The sequence below is a fragment of the Elgaria multicarinata genome, chromosome 6 (assembly GCF_023053635.1).
Source record: "Elgaria multicarinata webbii isolate HBS135686 ecotype San Diego chromosome 6, rElgMul1.1.pri, whole genome shotgun sequence".
NCBI lineage: Eukaryota > Metazoa > Chordata > Lepidosauria > Squamata > Anguidae > Elgaria > Elgaria multicarinata.
Window position 1 is genome coordinate 44,626,985 of NC_086176.1, and position 21,202 is coordinate 44,648,186.

Consider the following 21,202-nt stretch of genomic DNA (forward strand, 5'->3'; position numbering starts at 1 on the left):
CTTTGTCCATTAGTAGGGTAAGCTCTTTACTGTTGCCTCACCTTGGCCAAGGAGTATAAATTCTAAAGATTATTGCAGCATGCCAAGAAATTCCATTGTTGAACTATGGACTGGAAAAAGCAGAAACACTGTTGTGTGTATTAGGCATGAACACAGTTCCACCGCAGAAAGAGCTGTTGGTCCATTCATCACATCACTGGGGTGGGTGGGGGTGGGGGTTCCAGATGAGGCATTTTACCATCCTATTGCCCTGCCTCAATCACAGAATGTTACAGGGGATCCAGATAACATTGTCTTTGTTTTCTTTAGTCTCCATACATATGCCCTAAAGCAGGGGTGGGTTGAAGGTAGATCTTCACATGCTTTGGACTTCAATTCACAGAAGCCCCTGCCAGTATGGTCAGGAATGCTGGGAGTTGAAATCCCCCCCCCCCAAATCTGGACACCTTTCTGCCCACCCTTGTCCTATGGTCAGTTGTGCTACCCTTTGTACTCTTCTGGCTCCTGTTGCTTTGCTGACACTCCCTATCCAGAGCTACACATACTGGCAATCTCCGGATATCTTGGACTACACCTCCCACAAGCCCCAGCCAGCGTGGCCAATGAACAAGAATCATAGGAGTATCATGCTTCCATACCTTCCTCTCCTTGCTCTCCCCAACACCATCCTTTGGATTCCTTGAAATGGATGTAGTCTTGTCTAAGGAGAAATTACATATTTTTTGCCTTAAAGATCCATAGTAAGATAAAACCTATTAAATTTGTTCTGCAAGATCTGTGTAGATTCAGCATTTCACTGTAATGTTTCTCACATATATTCCTTTAAGAAGGAAAACACACATCAAAAGGGGCTTTAAAAGCCACTCTGGAATTTTGTGAACCACCCAGAGAGCTCCGGCTATTGGGAGGTATAGAAATGTAATAAATAAATAAATTGGATCAGGAGAGAAAGGGTTGTGTTTTGAGCTATGTTCTGTATATAGTAATAGGGTTTTGCAGCTTCTGGGAGATCTATGGAGCTGGGATGTTGTGGAATGAGGCTGTGCCAGACCAGCTCTTTTGCTACAGTTAGTTTCACTTTCAACCACACAACTATCTTTATTAGGATCATAAATACCCCACCCTTCTGTTGCAATTGGAACAACAATATTCAGGGTAGCTTATAAGGAGTTTAAATTTCAAGAAGTTTATAAAAATGAAACAAAAATTAAACCACTAAAACATTAAACAGAAACAAGTGCCTCAAGACAAGAGGAGCATTTTGACAAGTTTAATTTTGTGCAGTTCCTCTTAATACATGCTTCTTTCCCAGTGCTGGCCTTATTATGAGGCAGAGTGAGGCAGTTGCTTCAGGCAGCAGATGGGTGGTGTGGTGAGGGCAGTAGTAGCAGCAGCTGCCCCCAGTTACAATAAAAAGATACAATAAAAGACTTCCTTCCAGATCAGTCACATGGAGTTTTGTACATGGTTCACACATACAAACAGGAATAGTTTTACTGTGACAAAAGATGCATTGCATCTGATGAAGTGGACCAAAGCTTATTCCATCATAAATCTGTTGGTCTTTCAAGATGCCACAGGGTTCTGTGGATTTCACAATTAAACAATATTTGGCAATCACTTAGTCCCTGGACTAAGGGGTGTGTGGCCTTGAGCGAAAATAAAACCCAAGTCCAAAACGACGGTTAACTTTTTTTCCTTTTTTTTTTAAAGGATCTAGACGAGGAGTGGCCAGATAGTGGATCTGGATCTGGTTGATTTGCAGTAGACTGGCAGGGTTCCTGGCTCCCAACTGTTTAACAACTCATACTGCTGAAATGATGAAGGCGTGGGTTAACCGCGAGTGGATTTTTATGTGGAAGGAGCTCCATTCATTGTTGCACTCTCAAAACCGATTCCGGGACTCAGCATTCTTTAATTTTAAGCGTGTGCGCTTTTGCACCAGACTCTGGTTGGCAGATGTCTCCGTTCTCGACTAAAACAAAGTCGATCCCGCAAGCCTGAGGTCTGCCAAAACCCTGTTCCAGTCAACAAAATCCCTCCTCGCCACCGCATTTGGAACCCAGAAGTCGTGCATGGCACTCCGTGAGTCTCAAGGCAATGAGCCCGGCTCGCCGCCTTCCCCAAGGCAGACCTTGCGCGATCCCTTCCTCCCACAGAGGCCTTGTGCGTCTCCGCCGGAGCTCTCGGGCAACACGTCGTGCTTTCACACGCCCTCCTTAGAGCGCGAGCGAGCGCCTGGGGTGGGAGGGGGCTGGGATTAAGGGGAGGACGAGCGCGGGCAGCCGGCGAGAGCTGAAGGCTGCGTTCAGGCGGGGAGAAGGAGCGGTGGGAGGGAAGAAAGGAAGGGGAAGAGCCTTGGTGCTGCCGGGCGGCGGGAGGGGCCTGAGCCGACGACAGCGCAGTTTGGGGGCTCCCTTCCCCCTTCCCCCACGCCAGACCTGGAGCTGGAAGGAGGAAGAGCGAGAGGCCGGCGGGCCGTGTGTGCGTTGCGCAGGGCTCCGGGGAAGCTGGCCGGCCGCTCTCACCTACAACGCAGGGGACTCTTCAGGCAGCAGGGCCGGAGCAGAAAGGCAGAAGGGAAGCAGCCCAGCGTGGGACTGAGCGGCGCGAGCAGGCTGCAACCCGGCGAAGAGACTGGCCGCCGCGGTGCCTTGGGGGAGCAGTTGCCGCCAAACGGCGCAGAGGCGCAACCGGGCAGGAGCGAGAGCGGAGGGCGAGAGAGCGAGGCAGTCGGCCGCCGCCGCCGCCGCAATTCCCTGCTGCGGCGGCTTGCCTAGAGTTGGTTTGGGCTCTTGGAATTGCGTCGCCTGCGGCAAGCTCGGAGTTGCTGGAGGTGGGTGTGCGAAGAGTCGGTGCGGCCGGCTGGCCCGTCTTGCGGGGCTGTCTTTCCACCGAACGCCCCCCCTTTTTTTCTTGCCTTTCCACCGAACCGGAGCTTGCTGGAGGGGAGGAAAGGGGCGCCGGGGAGTTGTGTGGTGGGGGATTACGGCGCGTTACGGTTTCAGAGGGGGATTGGCGCCAAGGTGAGTGGGGGGCCGGGGAGGCTGACTGGCGAAGGTGGGGGCCCTGAAGCGCTAGATTGAGGAATGGCACCCGGAAAGGCTCTTCTCCTACCCCTACCCCTTTTTGTTTCCTGCCTTGCTTTTGAATCCGGATTGAACAGGTGGAGGGGTGTTGCTGTTTTTGCCATCAATATACTGCACAGCTTCAGATTCCCTCTTTCTCTCTCAAAACAAAACGATACCCAAACCAACCCTTCACACGCTCACCGGTCAGTGAGGGTTAGGAAATGGGGGCTGCAATGCTCGAGATTCTTCTCGGCTTCAGAAACGAGACGTAGGGTGCTTTTCTCTCTCCCCCCCTCCCCACGTTTTCTTTTTTCGTGTTCAAATTGGGCAGTTTTTGCAGGTGCTTAACTTGCTATCTTGCGTGGCAGATGTGACTGATGATTGCAGGGTTCGAGGAAGTTGGGTGGTTTATGGCAGACAGTAAAATCAGAGCTCTGGAACACTCATTACCCCACTTACACATGTCACAATTTGTACGACAGGACTCTTCCCTCCCCCCCACCAAACTGAAAAGAAGCTTCCTGCTGGATCCGTAGGTGGCCTTAACAGGCAAAGAACACAGCAGTTCTTCTTAGCAGCTTGTAAGAATCAAGGCATTTAATAAGTTCTTTCTTACCCCCTACCCAGTTTTGCCTTCTGGTAACTGAAGCATCCTCTTGTGAAGAAGAGCAACAGTTAGACCTCTGTTAATGCTAGGCCATCTCCCTCTAATCATGATCTTGGTTCTTTATGGCTTGAGAAATCTTTCTAAAATGTGCAGCTGAAAATTGGTTGGTCTGTTCATTTGCTCTATTTCCCAATAAGATGAAACACTACTACAGTAATAGATTTCATCTCATTGAATCACTCCTGTATCCCAATCTTAAGCACATCAGTGGAAGAAAGACCCATCGATTTCCAGGGGTGCTTCAGAATGGCATGTTTAGGATTTGGATGCCAGATGATTTTAATGAATGTGTAAATGAGCTATTTGTTAAGTAAAAGAGTACCTGCTTTACATGAAGATTAAATCTCTGGACCTTGGAATAATTTATAAAATAGTGTTTTGTAACACCTAACTGAATTTCTTCTTCTAAATGTTAAAGATAAGGGGTGTGGTAAGAGATAATTGATTTTAGTGGAAAGAATAGGCACTGGATAATTCTATTGCCAACAGAAATATAGGAGAAAGATATTCATGTGCTGCCTTTTCTTTGCTGTGGGTGGGAGTACCAATAGCTCAGGACTGAGCTTGGATGTATGGAGAAGTAATGAAGCAGTTATACAGATGCACTTTTGACATGTTTAATTTTGCTGCATAATGCCCTTTAAGGAAGCTTTCTGCTCAAAATATGAAGTTTGCCTTGCATTATCACAAGGTTATTTGCCTAAAATAGCATTGCTTCCTGGAACCAATAGGTATTGCAGTGCTCTACGTAGTCAATGCAGGGGAGAGTTTTCTGTTTCACTATATGCAAAACACACCTTGTGTATTTGCTGTTCTTATCTTTGTTATATATTTTTCCATACAAGTACTGTTGAAATAGGTCAGCTGAAGAAAATGTCAATAGGAGCTAGTTCATGTTACCTTGAAAAATGGGTTGGAAACCTTACCTCAATTGGTTTTTATATGAATCTCAGAATGTTTTGTGATGGGAAGTATGAGAGAAAGAGAATCTTTAAGGGGTTTGTCAGTAATCCTCAAATGTGGAGAGCATGACATTGGGGTGGTTCAGATGTAATACTAAAACATCCTTTAGTGTTATGAGAATGAGCTTAGCATCTCCAAAAGCTTGTGTGTTCCATTCAATCCCCTTCTCTTTTGATACAGCCATGAACATTTAAGAAGCTTTTGCTTCTGTTTTAGATTAACTGCAGCTTGCTATATCACCTGAATCTGGATAAACTGTGGCTATTCTTAACCAGGGTTAGTGGAAACCAGCAAACTTCAGGCCATAGGCTTAAATCCAACATTAAGCGAAAAGTGTTATGCTTGCATGACTAGACTTCCCCATTCTCTGCACACACACCAAATCTGCTCTGGACAGTCCCCCAACCCTCCAGACCAATTTGGGGGGTGCACAGGGAGGAAGGGAAATATCTTCCATCAGTAGTTTTTGTTCTGCTGGTGGAAGGACACCGTTAGAGTCAAACCAGAGTTTATGAAGGTGGCTTTTTTTCACTGTCCATAATTAAGCTTAATTATAGTTTAGGGTTTGGACAACATGCTAAACCATGGTTAATCTAAAATGGAAGCAGGACTTCTGATCACTGCTACACTGAAGGGCTGGGGAGAGAGTGTATGAGGCCAGGCTCATTCTCATAACACTAATCCATTGCTTAACATTACATCAGAATGCAGCTATTCAGAGTTTACAGAGTAGCTAGGAAACATCAAGTTATCCATGATGTCTGCTGGTTTGATCCATGAGACACAGCCTACCCTTGCCTCCTTCCGGTTCATGCAAAATATGGGGAGACGTGTTCCCCAACTCTTATGTTGATGAGCAGTGGTGAGGATTTGCTAATTAGCATGTGAAATCTTCACTATGCACTATAAATCTTTCTGTGACCCCATGTGGCCGGTCTGTTTTATTTCATTTGATGGTAGTCATTGAATTGATTGCATGACCTCTGTAACTGTGTCTCAAGCTCAGTTTAGACAACACATTTCCACAGTGTTTACACCACTGTTGAGAAATGTGTTGTATGGAGGGAAAACTCCACCCTGCAGTGGAGGTTTATTTTGGAAAACACTCCATGCTGAATATCCACGCTGTGCAGAGGAGAGTTCCTGCACAACCGTTGTGTTGTGTGGAGGGCAGTGTGGAATCTCCTGTTGGGTTGAGTGGAATTTTTCCACTGGCTAAAGAGTTCCCTGGGAAGAGCGGCAAAAGGAGCGAGTGCCGCTCTAGGAGAGCTGTCGGGATTGTTTTTGGTTGTTTTGCAGCATGGAGGACTGGGGGAGGAGAGAGGGCGGAGGAATTGTCAATCAAACTTTGTGATGGATTTTACTCAACTCCACAGTAGCCCACACTCAGAAACGGTGGAGTTAGAACATGTTGTGTGGGGAGTACCCCCTAGGAACTCAACTGTTGAGTGCAGTTTTCCCACTGCATAGAGAAACGTGTTGTCTGAACTGAGCATCAGTCTTGATTTCCCATTCATTAATGATCAGAAAATCACACCCCTTCCTAGCTTACTCTTGTGTCATTGCAGCTTGATCTGCAGAAATCGGCAGCTGAAGCTTTTCATTAAAATAAGCACTTGGTACAGGTCAAGGTGCTCTTTATAGGCATAGGAGAAGAATAAAAATAGGAACTGTAAAATAGGAATAGTTGTAACAGAGATATTAAGGATGAATGGAACAGTTTTTAAAACTCTTCATAAAATCAAAGTTATGAAAAATTGAGCATTATAATAAACTATCTGCTTGCTTCTGGGATGTGAACAAAAGCTAGTATTTCTGATGGTTTCTTCTTTCTTTCTAAGGAGAGTTTTAACTCTGGGACATTACTGGACCTCATATAAATTGAGAAATTTCTTCTATACATTACCAGTGCAATCTTATACATGTTTACTGAGAAATAATTCTCATTGAGTTTGTATAGGATTACAGCCTAAAATTATTGTCTTGAAATCATTGAAGACTCAATGAAAATACAAGCGGTGTCAAAACTGATTAGTACATTTCTTCGATGAGATTCTTTTTGTATCTAGAAGAGAAATGTGTAGCATTATCTATTGTATGAGACAAGCATTACTATGTCTGTCAACAACAATGGGAATGAACCCCCCCCCCCAGAACACGCTAACCCCTTGTGGGTCACTCCTGAACCCAACCCACAGTGGGTTAGCATGTCGTCTGACCTCAGCTGTGGTCTACCACTGAGTGGATCAGAAAGGATAAAAATTCATGATTAATTTTTTAAAATCATATTTCTAAAATTTTAATTGGGTAGTTTTAATTCCTTTTTAAAAAAATATAAATACAATATTACAATTTTCTCTTATTTAAAACAAATCACATAGTTACAATTGTCTCATCATAACTATGATAAATTTACATTAACAGTCTCATAAAAAAAGAATTAATGGCTCTGTCACACTCACACTGGTAGGAAATTCAATCAAACATGGACATTCATTTTAGTTTTACATCTCATGAAAATGACTCTGTCCAGACTAATTACCAGCTCTTGCTGCTTGAAAGTTCTGGGCTTTCAGTTTCTGTTTCTCTGAATAATTATGTGTGCAAAGACACAGGCAGGGTAGGACTGTTCTTCTTTGTTCATTGTGATGGTAGACCTGTGTCAAGCGAGACAGAGGAATTAACTCAGAGAAAAAGACAGTGGCTGCGTTTGAACAACACATTAGTCAATGGTGGCTTAATAGTCAACTCCACGGTTGATTATTGAGGGGGTACTCCCCACATGACATGATTATAATTAACCGTGGTGTGGATTAAGGCCAGCGTTGAGTTGACTATTAGTCAACAGTGTTTGATTGACACATCCCCTGCACTCTCTCTCCCTCAGTCCTCCCATTGATATCCCATCAGCCATTGCGAGTTCTGCCACCACTTTGTCACTCCTGCCAGGGGACTCTAGTCGCTGAAAATAACTGTGTGACATGAAATAGTCAACGGTGTCTGACACATGACACAATAACCAACAGTTGTTCAAATAATCAGCTCTGCAATGTTGGTTATTTCAGCCAAATAACCAACCATAGGGTGAAAAAGTCCCGACAGATGACACAATAACCAACTGTTGGCGATTTAACACACCGTTGGTTATCGTGTTGTCCGAATCCAGTCAATATAGCAGAGTGGATAAAAATCAATGTTTTTTTTAAAAAATGGATTATTATTTTTTAAAAAATTGAATTTGTATTTTTTTTTTAAAAATAACTAGGTCAACATTAAGTAATATGCATATGAGTATGAGAGACATACACTTAATCTCTAAACCAAATCAACACCTCTACCAGTTAAAAGAGGCTCTTCTAGGGAAATGGCGAACCAATTCTGATTATTTCTCAAATACGACTATTGACACTGTACCTACCAAACATAGGCATTTCATTTCCGCTGATGAAAACAAACTAGTCTTCCCAGAAACTGTCAAACCTTAGTTTGACCTGTCAGGCAGGGTCCTGAATATTTCCGGGGCTGTGTGTGTTCTGGACCCTCTTGCATTATCTTGGGTAAATTTACAGAGAAGTAGCTGTGTTAATTTATTATAGCAAAACTAAGAAAGAATCTTGTCGCACCTTAAAGACTAACAAATTGATTATGGCTTAAGCTTTTGTGAACTGAGTCCATTTCACCAGATGGACTCCATTTCACTTTGGGCTTCGTTAAGCATACAAATGTGTAGCCAGAGATGTGTAGCTTTCTTAGTTCTTAGTCAGTAGTCAGTACACAGTGGTACCAATTGTGAAAAGGGGCTCTTTGTTTATAATCTGAACAAACTACTTTAGTACCCTAATTATGTAAACAAGACTTGAAGCTACTTTTGTGTAACCTACTGAAATTGAATATGTACGTTCATTCTTCTCATGCTATCTGTATCTTCTTTGCACATTCTCTTTCTTTTAGTAGTTCTGATTAGCTTATTTTGATCTGTGTATTCTGAATGTGTCAGTGTGAAGCGTAGCTGCATACAGCTTCACCTTCTACCATATTCATAAACTCACCCTGCAAATTCTATACCCATTAAAATTACATAAAAGCTATTAATAACGTCTGCTTAGCTAGATTTGAAGATATTATATACAAGATCTGTTGGGGTGGGGTTTGCATTAGTGTTTTTTTTAAAAAAAAGACACTGGCAGCAGAAATTATACAATCTATACATAGAAAAAGATATTTTGAGGCTGTTTCTAAAATTTTAGATTTCTGCAAATATGTGATTTTACGTTGCTCTGGTCAATGGCCAGAGCAGTGAAATAAACCTGCCAAAGGTTATATTGTGACTAATTCAAAGGTATACTTTTAGAAAATCTGAAGGAATATATGCAGAGAGTCTAGATTTTACTTGCAAATTCATTTTCCAAGTTTGTTATTAATATAATGATAACAAGAGTGATACTGTATGACTGAGGTTTTCAATAGGAGCACCTTGACCCTAAACAAGTTTATTCAGAGATAAGTCCAATTGACTTAATAGGGACTCATCTAAGTAAGTATCACTGTGGTTTCAATCCTAGGCACACAGTGTTCTGCTTCACAATACATGACTCTGGCTTAATTTACCCCGGGGGCTGTTTGCCTCATGCTGGGTGGCTGCAGATACCAGTTTTGTACAGTGCCTGCAGGTGCCTGTCTTGCCATGTGAACCCAAGCGGCACGTGGTGTTTGAGGATTAGACAACCCTCAAATAACCCATGGCTTGTTTTAGGGTTATTTGAGGGTTTTCTAACCCCCAAACAACAGCTGCTGCTTGGAATCGCATGACACAACAAGCCATGATAAACCAGGTGCCCATGGGCACCATACAAAAGTGCTGCCCACAAGTACCTAGAAAAACTTGACATCTCCCGAGGGTAAATTAAGCCACTGTGTACTGTTGTGTTGTACAAACCTCCACTGGGGGTAAGCCTCATTGAACACAGTGATACTACATTCTGAGTAAACATGCATGACTGTAATTGTATGTATGCTTATTGACGAGCAGGTCATATTGAATTCAGTTGGACTTTTCTGATGCATAGGATTAGATGATGAGTTTTATAACTCTGTATGTAACCATTTTCGGGTATGATGCATATATTATAGAAGCCAATTTTTTGCTTTGCCAGATTGTTGACGGATAATGACTCAGTGCTCATAGCTAGCTGAAGCTTTTGGCTTTTACTTGTGTTTCAGGTCAGAAACTTCTGTTGGCAGTGTGCATGTGTTTTCTGAAGTGATATAGGAAAAAACTTTATTGCAAGCCATTGGGGAATCCAAGATTTTTATTCTCTAAGGCTGAGGTGGAGAACTTATGACCGTTGGCCTAATTTCATCGCCCTTCGCATCATCTTGATTTCCAGACACTGTGAGTCCACTCTTATTCTCCATGCCACCCCTCTGGGAATTGCTTTCTCTTCCAATTTGTGTGTGTGTGTGTGAGAGAGAGAGAGAGACAGAAAGAGAGAGACTGAGACTAGGAGAGGTAGAGAATGGATTTGGTGACACAGGCAAAAAAGCTAAGTAATATAATTCTGTAAACGCCACCCACCATCAACTCTGGCTCTGTCCTCAATTGGCTGTTGCCACGGTTTGACTTTTCTCATAGGTTAGTGGCCCTTCATAGAGAAAAGATCCCTGCTCTTGCTCTAAGACTTGCTGGTGCTTGTTTCCTCATATAGCAGTGTGTATAGCTATCTCTCACCATGAGGAATAGGAGTCCCAGCAGCAGTCCTGGAGGGCAGCCTTCCAGCATTGTGGCCTCCGCTTTGTTGGTATAGTCACTTCACTATACCAACCTGGTATACCAACCTGGTCAACCTGAGTTGGGGTATGTGACCTTCCCATGTCATATGGTATGTTTTCTCAGAAGTAGGGGGAAACTTCCAGTCTCTCCACTGGTCAAGTTGTTATCATGTCTGCCCCTCCTCATCTCCTGTGAACTGAAAACTTTATAGTGTAACCCAAATGGTTAAGGCAACATAGAGGGAACTCTTACCTCTTTGGATGGTACAGGAGTCAAGTCAAGCTTAGATTTTCAAATTAATAAAGTTTAAGGGGAAAAAAACCTATGAAGGGGAAATAAGAGAAAGGCAGCAAGTATGCCAGTTAAAACAACATCAGTGACCTAAAATAGCTTGCTGGTCTACCTAAATCTATACAGAGCAGTCTGAAATAGCAGGTACACTTATATAGAGAGTCAGGGTCACTCTGATATTCCATGGAGCTTCTTGAGATGGTCAGAGAGTGACTTAAATAGGGGCAAATATTCCATATTTTGTGTCACCTACCAGAGTTGTTTTATTGACAGGTAAGGGGTGATCCACTAATAGGGAGAATGTGGGTAATCCTTTCCTGCCAGACAAGCTTGTGGATTGGTAGTATATGTGATCTGTAGGGTTGAATGAAATGTTGTTTAGGGTGCAATCCTATGCATGTTTAGACAGAAAAAAGCCCTAAACTTCCCAACATGCCCCAGCCAGGACTTATAGGACTTTTGTCTGGTGAAACATTCATAGGATTGCACTCTTAGTTACTCTGGCTACATGTATGGGGAATGTTCTGAATTCAAGTTTTACATCAAAGCATTCTTGTTCAGTATCTGGTGTATAATTTGCAACAGAGGAAGGACTATTGAAAGAGAATGGGAAGAGAAGCTGCTACTATGAAAAGCTGGGAGGTTTTGTTAATTAAGGGCGCATTCCTATCCACGTTTAGATAGAAAAAAGTCCATCATGTTGAGACTTTGGTAGGACTTTTTTCTTTCTAAACATGTAAAGGATTGTGCCCTAAGTGTAACAAAGCTAAAAAAAAATTTTTTTAAAACTACCTGCAATGTTTGCATGTCCCTGAGCCAGAGATAGTAACTCACAGCATTTCAGTTGCATACAACTAATTAGAGGCAAGCAATAACCACATCTGGTAACTCTAGCTAGTGGATAGGGAGCATATTACAAGACATTTGAAGGTACTAAGTTTTGTACTTGCGGATAAGATAGTGATCTGTTTGTCAACAATTGTCTGGATTATGTTCATGAATTCTGTGTTAGAGAGGCCAAAGTCAGCCATATAATGACTGTACATGTTCACACCATTCTCCCATTGTTAAGAACATTTAAAATGGTTCAAGGATTTTACTTGGAAATAATATCATTGTAGGAAAGTCATATGTGAAGTAGTCCTTGGAGCAGAGGCAGTCCCTCGCCCTGTACAGGTATATATCTGTTTTTACAAAATAAGCAAACCTTGAATTAATGTTGTTTCTCCAAAAACAGTCCTAAGAAAGCAAGAGAGAGAGAGAGAAAACCCTCAGTTCTGTTTTATTAATTTTATTAAAAATAGCAACAAAGAAGCTATTATGAAGATGTTTTGACTATGAAACAGTAATCCTTTTCGTGAAACAGCAGCTCCTAGCATACTATCCTCCTTAAAAATAGAAATGAGGTAAAATGCAACACATTTTAATGTGCATTTAAATTTATGTATTGCACTTAAATGCCAGCTTATACCAGAAACATACGTACACACCATGCAATCCTGCATGCTACTATATCATACAGTACAGTCTTCAGCCAGATCCTGTGTTATAGCTACATTTGTTCCAGACCCTCAGGTAAAACGACACACAGAAAGGGATTATAACAAATGTTCTAGAAGTAACAGTACCCACTCAGGTAAAGCAACATATCAGTAAGGACAGACAGGACCTAAAAATAACTTGTATAGGGCCAGACCAGCAAACTGACTGAACACTAACATTTCTCAATTTAAACATGTCTAGAGCATCCTTAAGGACGCACTGCAAATCCTAAGAAATGATAATTCCATCATGGAAACCTTAGGAGGTAGACTTGGTTTTGGTTCCAGACAACCACCCAACTGAAATCGCTATTCAGCAGCAGTGAGCCATGAAACAGGTGCAAACCAATCCTCTAACAAACTACTGGGCTTACATACACTCTCTTGCCTCCTCCCTCATGTGTGGGGAAAGTAAGTTTGAAGTTTCTGTTTCTGTTGTGGAACTAACCAAAGTTCCGCAATTCATTTGGAAACTGGTTTGTTCAATCAAACCAGAATATTAAAAACATTGTTTGGTTCTGATTTGATTGAACTAACTGTGATTTAAACAAACTATATTTCTCTGTATTTGGATTTAGTGGAAGCTAATTTGTTCCAAACTGCAAGTGGACGCTTTAAATGCCATCCTTCATTCACACAGGAGGAGGGGAAAAGAAAGAGGGCATGTGAGCTGAGGCTTTTGCCTACTCATTCTCATAATGAACCTGCATGTGATACAAATTAATCAAAGCACAATAAATTCAGTGGAAATGGCCCATGTGTTGGGCTGGTTGCTTGTCATGCAAACTTTAAATTGATACACAAAATATACACTTCAGCACAAAAATACAAACATGCATCTTGCTATTTCCTACCTCAATTGTTCTCATAATAAAGATCCCCCCTCCACAATAGAAATGGAAGTAGCACAATTTTATCATGCTGTACTTATTGGCTAAAACCTGGTTATTGTTGAATTGGCTTTCCTTTTCCTTTGTGCTGGGGATACAAAAGACAAAGGTATAAATATTTATTCAAAATAAGTGACATAATGCTTTAAGAATCTTAAAGTTGCAATCATATTCACAACTAAAGAACAAAACTATAGGAGGCTTCGCTTATGAGGCAAGCAAGCATTAAGTGCAGATCTTAAAGTCCTATCCCTGATTATTTTTATGTGGGTTTTTAAATTGTTGTTGTTGTTATATTTATACCCCATCTTTTGCCCAATGCATGGCCTCAAGGCTGCATTACAAAATGTAAAACATATTCATTTAAAAACCTAAATGGTTTTTAAATTAAAGGTTTTAATACTATGTTGTTTTGAAAGCTGTCTTGAGGGCTCTTGTTAGGGTCCAAAGACAGCATAGAAATGTCTTCTGGTTGATTGTTGCAGTTGTACTCATTTGTTCAGTTGCAAGAAAGCGCCATGAAAGTTCTATGCTGTCTTTGAACCCTAACAAGGCCCCTCAAGACATTTTTCAAATCGGGAGAGGCCGTGCACGTTCTGAACCAGTGCTTGGATACAGTTATGGCTTGGATGAGGGCCAACAAACTGAAGCTGAATGCTGACAAGACAGAGGCCTTGTGGGTTGGTGGTTCTCAGGTCTAGGAATTGGGGTGTTTGCCTGTTCTGGATGGGGTTGTACTCCCTCTGAAGGAGCAGGTCCATAGTTTAAGGGTGCTCCTCGAGCCATCTTTGTCACTGGAGGCTCAGGTGACCTCGGTAGCCCGGAGCACCCACTATCAACTTTTGGTTGGTATGCCAACTACAGCCATTCCTGGATGAGGATAGCCTAGCCATGGTCATTCATGCACTGCTAACCTTACGATTAGACTACTGTAATGTGATCTATGTGAGGCTACCCATGTGTGTGGTTCGGAAGCTGAAGCTAGTGCAGAGCGCAGCAGCTAGGGTGCTCACGGGGACACCTAGCTCTGCTCATATAAAACCGGTGTTAAAAGAACTGCACTTGCTGCCTTTTAGCTACTGAACCACATACAAGGCTATGCTGTTACCCTACAAAGCCCTAAACAACTTGGGACCAGCATACTTAGCAGACCACCTTCCCTTATATACACCTGGACGACAACTACGATCCCCACAGAAGGTCCTACTGACCATCCCGAAATGAAGAGAATTCTGCTTTGAAGAACCTCGGCGGCCGGCCTTCTCTGTAGCGGCACCCACCCTCTTGGAAACCCTCCCTCATTCGATTCAAGAGGTGGAAAACATAACATTTTTTAAACGCCTCCTGAAAACATAACTTTTCACACAGACTTTCCCTGGTTTTTAACTTAGCTGGTTTTTATATTGCCTTTTTAACTTCTAATGTTTTAAATTGATCTATTCTTGTTATATGTTATGTTTTTTTAAAAAAATTGCATTGCTCGGAGAGCTTCAGCTGATGGGCAGTATAAAAATGTAATAAATAAAGTAAAATAAATAATACTACAGTGTGGAACATAGGCAATAGCAGTGCTTCTGAACTTCTGTGTGGGAGGAAAATCCTTCAAGAATATTAATTGATGTGTAGTATGACCAACGTTTCTCTTGATTGTTTTTGTTTTCATCTATCCTTCATAGTCTGTTCTTTGCATGTTGCGGTACACGTACACAAAAAATCAACAGATGAAAAATGGGGAGGCAGCTGATATGAGACAAAATGTGTTGGTTCATTTGCTTGTTGATTCTTGCAGGTAAATTTACTGGTCCAGCATTGTTGAGGAACACTGCATGAAAGTTGCTATCGCTTTTAATGATAACCAACAGGGTTTTCAATATAAGCATTCAGATTCTAATGTTATGCCTTTTTAGTTTGTGTGTGATAGTGGTGTGGGGGATGCCTGTATGATGAGTGCATGCCATCTATGATTGGTGTGTACAGTATATGATTATTTACATGCTGAAAGAAATCATATTAAAAACAATATCTAATTGAATTTGAAATAGCCATTTTCTCCACATAAGACTGTTTCTGCTAATTTCCTACAGTTAATATCTTCAGTGGTTCTTTAGCTCTAATAGGAGTAGCTTTTGTGGCCTTCTACTGCCATTTTTAACAAGCTTGAAGTGAGCGCTTTTCTAGTTATCATTTTCGTTAGACATTAAATACACGTGGGAATTGTGCAGTGTGCCCTTTATGTTGCTGTTTTATAACTTGTTTCTGGCAAAGTTGTAGCTAGCATTTCTAGATCATGTTTGCAGATACCGGGACAGTGAAAGATGGAAGTATATTTGCTATTTCTGGTTTCATGGGAATGCAGCTCATAAATAACGACTCAAAAACAAGTCTCTTTGATTTTATTGAGAATCAGAAAGTTATTTCTTTGGATTGGTAGACTGAAACAAAAAGAATGTAGCTTGGGACCAACAGCTGAATACTGATAGTGTACTGTGACTAGGGTTTCCTGTTATTTCAGATCTGCTTTCTCCCCTGCCCAAGTGGCAGAGGGCTTTGGAGTAAAAACTAAATAATACATTGGTTCATTTTTAAAAATTGCTTGTTGGTGAGTTTAGTACAACGTATCTTTTAACATGTGGTTACTGAGAATAGTTCCTTCAAGGATTGTGGCTTCGTGATGGGCAATTGATAGAATGCTGAGTTTGGACATGAGAGACAAATATTTGCTCTCTCTTTTGGACTGTTGTTGAATAACTAAAGCCTGATATAAAGTCTTGTAACTTTCTGAGGAGTTTGGTTTAGACAGCAGGTTTAAGAAGAAAAACTTCATTGTTTTAAATGTAAATATCTATAAATCCCTGTGTAGAGGCATTCCTTTCTCACTCAGGAGAGATGCCTCTTCTGAGGATTGTGCCTGCTGCATTACGTGTGTGCATTGTTTAAAAACAAAAAATGTCCCCAACCCTACTTTAGACTGCGCTGTCAATATGCAAATGTATGCAGATTTAATACATTTAATCTATTAGAACTCATGATTAATTGATTAAGATTTCTTTGATTGACAGCCCTTCACTAATTGCACTGACAACTGGAAAAGGGTTTACAGTTAAGGCACTTGGAGAAACTTGAGAATATGAAAGTAAGATGTGACAGTTCTAGCCTATAGCCTGTCAGGATCACTTATGCTGAGAAAATTTGAAATTTCTGTGATAATTTTTGGATGGGAGATTAATAAATGTTTCCCTTTGGTATGGTAATATTTATCTTCCCTTCCTGGAAAATGCTTTAAATTCAGTTATGTATTGTCTCATGTCCAGTTGGAAGATCTTTGAGTGAGTGAGTATTTTGAAAAGTACCGTAAAAGATGCAAGTATAAGCAGAAGTTATGTCTTGGACGTGAGCCGCTCTTGCCTCACGACTCTGTAGGTATGGGAAATAATCAACAGAGCCCAACAGATGACACAATAATCAACGGTTGTGCAGATAATAAACTCTGCACACTGTTGATTATTTGTGTTGGTTATTTCATGGAAACAGTGAACTATTTAGTCTACAATGGTACAACCGTTGGCTGTTGTGTCCTGCAAACCCAGTCTTTGGGTTCCCTGAGTGGAGGGGAACAAACAGGAGACAGGGTGATGAAGCAGAGTAGCAAGGATGCATTGAGATACATAAGATAGTCTCTCAAGATATATGTTTGTTTCTTATGTCCAGTACTTTTTCTCAAAATGTTATTCTGCTTCACCCTGTCATGCATTTTTATTTTCAAGTGTTGCTTGTGAATGTGTGTGTGACATTCTATTCTGCTATTGCTGTGTTTATTCTGCTGTATGAATAAAAAGTTTCTTTTTCTTTGCAGAAGCAGAAAAGGATAGGTACATATCAATATTTTGGGGAATAAAGCTTTTTGATTGGGGTTCCTCCTCACTGACATTTACCAGAATCATGTGAGCTGAAGTTTAGCCATGTAGAAATGGGTTGGTGTCATGATGGTAAAGTAGTATGTGTTCTCCTCTTTATATGAAAAATGCCTAGGACTCATAGCTGTTTTTAATATATAAATACGAGGTCTCCTGAATTTTACCATGCTAGCCAAGCATAGCCCCCCAAACTTCTCTCTCAATAAACGATATTTGAAAAGAAAACCTGACATTTTCATTTTTCCTAAAACGTGATGGAGAGTTTGAATCTACTGGTATTTGCTACCATCACTAATGCACACAATCTAGACATGTTCACTCTTTCCAATGGATGAAACCACAGAATACCACACCGGAAATCATTCTTTATTTCTGTTATTTTTGGAAAGCTCTAGGTCCCCTTTCCTGCTTTTCAAAGTATTTCGTACGTTATGTTCCTTAAAGTGCATTCATTGAAGGTGATTTGGAATTATTTTTGGGAATAAAATTCTTGTTTTTTTGCTGCTTGTTGGTATGTTGAATGGCAGCAGATGCTCTGTGGTGAAAAAACCCAACCTTATTCCCTTGCGGCTGATGTATTGGTTGAAGCCAGTGGAGTGGTGAATGAAGAGCTTGAAACAATATGTTGACTTGACACTGCCTTGCTTGTTTCTGTTCTTCTTATTCTTCAGTTCATGTTAGTGAATATTCTGGTGCTTTAGGATTTGCTAAATAAAGTCTGAATGGAAAATAATTTTTATTATATTAAAACCAGAAAAAAGTATTTACTTTCTGAATTTCTTAAAGTACATGCTTTTTTGAAATTGTCACGTTAAAGTAAACATTTGTATAGCTTCCATGTTTTTATACCTAATTCATTTCTTATTTATCTTCCTTTTAAACACCAGTCAAGTCTCTGGCTCTGTTAAAAATCTAATAAATCACTGAATGTGATAAATCTAGCTTGGATAAATTTCTTATCTGTATAGTTCATTATACAAGCCAGCTGTAAAGTAGTATATCTTCCATGAAACTAGCTTGCATTTCTTTTACATTGTAAGACTTACATGAACAATGACTTGTTCTTTGCACTGCATGCTAAAAGATTGTTACAGGAACATTTACTTCCTCTTTTGTCTAATAGAATCTGTTTTAGTAGTGAGGGCAGGTCTGATTTAAAAGCTTATTCTCACCTTTTGTAAAATACAAACTAGATGGTCCCTCCGTGCATTGGCACTCAATAATAATTAGCACAGCTAATCTTTAGCTCAAATAAGTGAATCTTTTTAAAAGAAGGTGATTCTTTTCCCTACATTCCTCTACATTTTGTATTCAGTACAGCTCAGACATTGTTTCTCCTAACTCAGACCACATCCCTCATCATCCTTGATGAGGGATGTAATCTAGTTAGGGATGATGGGAGTTGTAGTAGTCCAAAACATTTGGAGGGCAGCATGATTGGCTCACCTGTGTATCAAAAAGTTTGTGTTAAATGAGATCTCTTCCCAAGTATGTCTGGGTAGAATTGCTATCTAGCACAGTTAACTTAGCACAACACTGATAAACTTGGAAAAGATGGATGCTTATAAGGAGTGCCTTACATGACAACTATTTACGTTTTATATCTTGTGGAAATAAAAATAATATGCCAGTCTCATTTTAATTGCGATAGTTAGAAATAATAAAACAAGTATTTACTTAGTATTTACTTATTCAGCAAAATAAGTATACAATAAAATATATGTATTTCGAGGGTTTAAGTTATTTTATCCAAGTACCTAGTATGTTTTGAATGGGTTTTCTTTTTGCTAGAAATACAAAACAGCTTGTGGTACAAATTACCTATAAAATAGCTCTGAAACGTGTCATTATTTCCACAGTTTTTTAAGAAACAATATTTTAGCACTATCTGTAAAGTATCTTAGTATCTGCTTCTGAAAGAAGGTTGTCAATGGTCACATATAGAAAAACACTTTTCCTGGTCGAAACTAAACCATTATTGGATTCTTCATTATGCTGTCCTTGTTATAACTGTGAAGACAATATACTTAGAGTTGTTGAATGCTTGTATGCTCTTGGTAGTTTTAAAATTATTTTGATAAGGGCTTTGCTAGGTAAATTGCATCTATGGCCTTGGAGAGAGAGAGAGAGAGAGAAATTGCTATTTATCAAGTAGGGCCAGTTTCAAAGAAAGCGCTAAATGTTTACTAGGTTCTCCACTACATTTCAATATGCAGAGAGGAACTTTTTTGATCTGTGTCCCATGACTGCACTAGCTAATTAGCATACTCAGCTTGAGGAATCCATTCTGATATCATGCATCTGCTCATTATCAATACTAAAAAATGGATATCAGTGTTGTATCCATGCTATGCTAAACTGAATCAGATTCAGGCCTTAGCTAGACCTACCTTTTATTCCACAACGGAAGAGGGAAGATCCCACGATGTGATTATTGCGAGATCCTCCTCTGTTTACATGTGAGGTGCGATGACCTCAGGAGGAGAGGCATTGTGCCCACCATTTAATTTTTTTTAAAGCAACAGGAGCACTCAAGCACTGAAAGGTAAGTTTTTTTTTTAAAAAAAAAAATAATTTCCCCGCTTCCCCCACCCTACCCCTGATGGGCACAGTGCTCCTGAGGAGCGCTGCGCCCCGTGTGCAGAATTGCACGGAGCCGGGTCAGCCTGCGGCAATGGGCCACATGTTCCATGGTCTCGGCCACGGAAAAACCGGGCCCAAAGTGTAGGGCTCTATCCCAAGGCAAGGGAGGGATCATCCCTCCCTGATCCCGGGATCTCCTGTGCGTCATGTGGACGCACAGGGGTGATCAAGGAGTTCGCCCCAGGATAAAGCCCGGTCTAGCTAAGGTCATAGTTACTCAATACTCAATCTAGGTAAGTTCATCCCAGAAGGACCTGCCTGCAAAAAGAATGTAATTTCATTTTTCAGGAGCAGAAGACTAGATGTCAAACATTTGTGGGGCACCACAGCTGAAGAATGGATGTACTGTGTTTTATCTAGGTACCCCATTCTGCAAGAATATGCCTGCCTGTTTCATTTTTGATTTTGGAATTGCTCTTGTATATATAGAGGAGCTGAGGAGACTGCGAGTTTCCGTTCATTTTAAAAATAAACAATAGGAAGTATGGTCATAGCAAGCCCATTTGCCTCCCCCCATTCCCACAGCTGTGTGCAGATAATTCCTTATCTTTGAATTTGACTCATAAAAAGGGCACAAGTTCATCTGCTATGAAGATACTGTTGAAGGATTCCTACTCAGATGTTTTTCTGGGTATAAACTTCCATAATCTTTGGTACTGCTTTTCCAGCCCAATCTTAAGCATATTTATTTGGAAATAAGCAATCTATTCAGTGCTACCCACTATCTAGTAAGCCTGCTTTACTACAGCTTTACTCTAGTGCAATATATTATAGTTCACTTTAACAGATAAGGAAATATAAGAACATAAGAGCCATGCTGGATCAGACCAAGGGTCCATCTAATCCAGCATTCTATGCACACAGTGGCCAACCAGCTGCCCATGGGAAATCCACAAGCAGGACATGAATGCAACAGCACCCTCCTGCCCATGTTCCCCAGCAACTGGTGTATATAGGCTTACTGCCTCTGAAAGCAGAGGTAGCATAGAGCCATCAGGACTAGTAGCCATTGATAGCTTTCTCCTCCAGAAATTTGTCTAACCCCCTTTTAAGCCATCCATATTGGCCATCCATGGTAGCAAAACCATGACTACATCTTGTGGTAGAGAATTCAGAATTTAACTATGCACTCTGTGAAGAAGTACTGCCTGTTATCTGTCCTGAATCTCTCACCATTGAGCTTCATGAGATGACCCTGGGTTCTAGTATTATGGGAAAGGGAGAAAAATGTTTCCCTATCCACATTTTCCACACCATGCATAATTTTGTACACTACTATCATGTCTTCCCTTAGCCCCTTTTTTCCAAGCTAAACAATCCCAGCTGTTGTAACCTTCCCTCATAGGGGAGATGCTCCAGTCCTGGTACAATTGTTCAGACTTGTAGTGCAGGAGTTTCAAAGAGAAGCTGACAGAATTTGCAGGGCTTTTTTTTTATATTGAACACGTACTG

The 21,202-nt window shown here is 40.9% G+C and overlaps 1 protein-coding gene across 5 annotated transcripts in view; it reads left to right on the forward strand.

Annotated features, from left to right (window-relative positions):
* Nucleotides 1–2,390: 2,390 nt before the first annotated feature.
* The window catches only part of PIP5K1B (phosphatidylinositol-4-phosphate 5-kinase type 1 beta), a 96,040-nt gene continuing 77,228 nt past the window's right edge, over nt 2,391–21,202 (forward strand). For 2 of the 5 annotated variants that reach the window (XM_063129307.1, XM_063129312.1), the window contains exon 1: nt 2,391–2,842. The gene's annotated coding sequence lies outside the window, so the exon portion shown is untranslated. Of the gene's footprint in view, nt 2,843–10,072; nt 10,094–21,202 lie in introns of those variants that run through there. The other 3 variants (XM_063129308.1, XM_063129311.1, XM_063129310.1) reach the window with 2 other exon arrangements.